Below are 4,438 nucleotides of genomic sequence, written 5' to 3' on the forward strand. Positions count from 1 at the left end.
CCCCCCCCCCCCCCGCCCCCCCTGGGCCCCCCCCCGCCCCCCCCCCCCCCCACTGGGCGCTGTCTTCCAAGCCCACACGTGCCAAGGCTGCTCTTCTACGCATGCACGAGGGCAGCGGCTTGCAGGGAAGTTTGGCCTCTAGGCAGCCCGTAGCTTCCCTAGCAACGGCCCGGAAGCGGTGCGGGCGCCAGGCAGGGGCTCTGCAGCGCTGGCCGGTGAGTGGCGCGCCGGGGGAGGGGAGACTTCCCGGGACTGAAGGAGCCGTGCTGCGCGGTTTTGCCGGCCCGCTGCGCGCGTCTGTGCTCAGGCCCCTTGTTTTGTCCGGGCCGGGACCCGCTCCGTGCCTGCAGCGGCCGCGCTGTGCTCGTGCCGGAAGGGGATCCCCCTCCTGGGCCGCATGTCGGCATCCAGGGGTAGGTGGGGGCACTTCGCTTCCAGGCATCCAAGCTGCTTCTCTTATTCCATCTCTTCTTCAACACGCGTGTGGCAGCTCCTGGCTTTCCCCTGTGGTTTTTCTGGTATTGGCTTTGCAGAGTAAAGTGTCTCCAGATTGGAGCCGTATCCGTCTAGAGGTACAAGCAGTCGGGACTCGTAGTAGAGATGATATCTTTTATTAGACCAGCAAACACCCTTCATCAGGCTTGTGGAAGTGGGAGGAGTTTTTTTCTGTTGGCAGGTCTGGCACCTCGGGGGTGTGGGTTCACATCACTTCTAATCCTGCTTCTCTTCTTTGATGTCTTTCTGACACAGCTGTTCAGGTCCCTCTGGTTTTCGACTTGACTTTCTGGAAGATTATGGTCTTCTGGGTAAAAGGCCTCTTTTCCTCCACCCAACTCTTCGGTTCTTTGTATGTTTAACTTCATTGTAGTCCTTCACTCTAACAGGATCCTTGACCTCCTTTCTTTTGACCCTGACATTTTGTAGTAATCCACTTGCACACCTTTTATTTTTATTTTCCTTGTTTTTCTTTGTGCAGCACATAAAAACCAAATGAAAACAAAACAAAAAACCACAAGACTTCTCTGGTTTGTGTCTGATTAAACTGTTTGCATGTCTTCATTGCTTCTCAGAGAAAAAGCTGTCTTTGTATGGGTGGCCATGCTATGATTGCATTTCTTTTCCTTTTAAAATGTGCTGTTTAAAACAAGCTATAAGCGCAAATGCTAATGATATACAAACAGTATAACAATATTAATCCTGGTTTGTTGTACAGATTTCAGAAAAATGGCAGATGTTTCACTGTGCTACCTAACATGTTGAAGGTTGGCACCAGCACCAGTATGAAATAGTTAGCCGTGGCATGATGCTAATATTTAATTTTATCATTTATTTTTATTTTATGATTTTACTATATGAAAATGTTCCGAAGTTCTCTTGTTTTGACACTTTCTGCAACATCACAGATTAATAAAGTTACTTTAAGAAATTTGGTGATTATAAATTGGCACTTACCTATTATATGCAAAATCCCAGAATTTTCTTACATGACATTGTTTTCATTCCTTTTTATCTTCAAAATCTTTGTAACTCTTAATAGAATTGCTGCATTTTTATTTTCAGGAACAAATATAAGCTGCTTCTCTCTGAAGAAGGGCGCTTGATGACCAAAAGCTTGTCCAAAGGTTTTCAGCCATACAGTTGGTCCAATAAGTTACCATAAATTATTCTTGCCTCTTGGACATTTTCTGAACCATCTCAGCTCCAGACCAGCTTCAGTCATACTATGTTCCATTAACAGTCAGTGTAAGGTTCATGTAATTTTTTCCTCATGTATTAAAGACTAATAAATCTGTAGACTCTATTTTAAAATCAAAAGTAGTGATGCGATCAGGGAAGACCAGTGTTCTGAAAATGGCAAGAAGGAGAATCTTAGGTATTATCCAGCTGAAGGGATTCATGATTTAGCAAGTAGGAAATCTTTATTCAAATAATAGGTTTTGATTTGTTTTGCATTTGTACTTTAAGTACACTGCGTGTCTAAAGTTGTTATTTGTTTTTTTTAAGGTCTATTATTAATTAAGAAATGACCTTTCTTATTGTTTGACAGCCTCCACATAATTTGCAGTTAAAAGTATGTTCTAGCTTTAGAAATATGGTAGGAATTTTTTTTTTAGTTTGAAGCTATTTGGGTATACTATGTTAATATACCCATTAAAGTAGCTAAACAGTTTAATGCATATTTATCTAGATTCCTAATTTTTATATACCTGTTAGAAAAAAAGAAATTATGTGTCTTATTTACTAGATGATTCTTAGTTTTTATTTTGTGATTTGTGTTAGCCTGCATTTGTATGAATGAAAACTAGAATTCAGTTGAAATATTCTAATTATGTTTTATTGAAAAAAAACTATTTTAAATGTGCTGGGTAGGTAGGAAAAATAAATCATATTAGACATTAAAAAATTATTATAGAAAGTAGAATTATCAATAGTTAAAGAGTTTTACTTATTTTTTCCTACAAATTTAACGATTAGGCTGTGGGCAAAATTAAATGAATATAAGGAGGGGGTCTACCAAACTTGAAGATATGGCCAGCCCATTTCACAGGCAGATACTGGGATCAGCCACCATTTTTACAGGCTGAGTATGGTGGGGACTTCCATGCCACTGATGGGTCGTGGTTTAAGTACCCTGACTAAGCCTGGGGAAGCCATTAATCCCCAGGTTAAGCATGGATTAATGGCTTCCCTGGGTTTCATTAGAGTAATTAGGCCACAGTTTCAGACCATTCCCAAGCAGTGGGCTCTGCAATTTTGGTGGGCTTGCTGCAAAAAAACAAAACAAAACCAGCAAGCAGAGAAAAAGGCAGGAAGCCCTGCAGTCTTGGAGCATGGGGACAGAGGATGCTTCCTTTTATACTGCCTGCAGCCCCCATGCCTCCTGCAGTCCTGACCTATACTGCCTGCAGCCCCTCCCCCCCATTCTTCTCTCTCTTTCCCCATGCTGCAGGAGTGCAGGGCTTACCACCCTTTTCTCAGCTTGCTGGGTTTTTTGGGGTTGGGGGTGTTTTTCTTTTCTCTCTCTTTTTGCACCAAGTCTGCTGTTTTTCATGAAGCCCACCTGAACTGGTTTCTGCAAAAATTGTGCAATCATGAATTTGGTAGGTCCCTAAAATAAGATGCTGCATATTTGATTTTTCTTCCCTATAACACAAATGCAAAAATGAGGGATCACTAGCTAGGTAGTAACACACATAAAAAGGATCTCGTGATTATAGCAAATCAGTGTGAACCTGAACAGCCATATGATGCTGTCACAAGAAAAACAAACACACAGTTGGGTTTTGGTAACATACAGTGTAATCAAGATATGGGAAGTAATAGCGCTATTCTGCTTGACCCTAGTTAGGTCCCAGCTGGAGTATTCAGTTTTGCATACGACATTTTAAGAAAGATACAGAAAAATATGAGGCTCCAGAAGCAAGTTACAAAGGGATTGAAAAGCAATGCCAAAGATAGAAATGGGATGGAGAAACCTTAGGGACCAGGCAGTGGTGAGGCAAGTTTTGAGGTAGGGGGGAGCAAGCCACCTGACTTCCTCCCCCCTCAACTCCCCAGCTGTTTCCTTGCCCCCTCATTGCTTTCCCCACCACCTACTTTCTTCACTTGCCTCTCTACTATTCCTTCACTGCCTGCCCCACTGTCACTTCCCCATTGCAGTGATGGCAGGGACAAATTCAAGATGACTCTCGTTGTTTAGATAATTGTATTTAAACAATTAGATTTATACATGGAAAATGTATGAATTTGTTATAATTTGCCATGTATTGAATCTAATTATTGGAGGGTCATTTTAAATTCAGGATCTTTTTGGAATCGGGAAATATTTTACTTGGAATGATTTAGGAATGGTGAACCCTGAGTTTGTGCATGTGGTTTGTCTAGATTGGTAATTGTCAACAAAACTGCCATGGCATTATGGGGATATTAGCAAGTGTGCCGAACACCTACATATGGTTCATTAGATGAACCCAGAAACAGCAAATACGAATTTATAGTGTTAAAAATATTCTGACTTGTGGTCTTTCTGAGTTCTTCGCAACAGAAAACTTGCTCTTATTATTTTTCCGTTGTCAAAAAAATGAGTGAAAGCAGGTTGCTGGCATTTTGTGAGGGGTGCTTTGATTTTAAAAGTGTTGAAAACCGTTGGACTAGGTTATCTTTTTGGTGTCTTTCGAACCCATGATTCTACTATCTGTCATTCTCAAGAAATAATTTAGATTTTTCATTAAAGTGTACACTGAAGATTTGGTATGTAACACATTTTCCTCTATTTCATAAAAAAAAACAAACTAGAACCATACAGGTTATAATGGGAACATATTTCTAATTTTAAAATATTTTTGTTTAGTTAATGCATGATACATACTTATTTTCTAGTGGTTTTGGCAGCATATTGTCTTTTCCTAGTTTAATTTTAACTTTGTTTCCTATGTTC

General features: G+C 40.9%; 1 protein-coding gene across 2 annotated transcripts in view; it reads left to right on the forward strand.

Annotated features, from left to right (window-relative positions):
- The first annotated feature begins 110 nt into the window (after nt 1-110).
- PACRGL (PARK2 coregulated like) overlaps nt 111-4,438 on the forward strand; it is a 39,359-nt gene continuing 35,031 nt past the window's right edge. Inside the window, exon 1 of one of the 2 annotated variants that reach the window (XM_019526552.1) lies at nt 111-215. The gene's annotated coding sequence lies outside the window, so the exon portion shown is untranslated. Of the gene's footprint in view, nt 216-1,769; nt 2,096-4,438 lie in introns of those variants that run through there. The other variant, XM_019526553.1, reaches the window with a different exon arrangement.

This window comes from Gavialis gangeticus, unplaced genomic scaffold (genome assembly GCF_001723915.1).
Source record: "Gavialis gangeticus isolate Ggan-Ray unplaced genomic scaffold, GavGan_comp1, whole genome shotgun sequence".
Taxonomy (NCBI): Eukaryota; Metazoa; Chordata; order Crocodylia; family Gavialidae; genus Gavialis; species Gavialis gangeticus.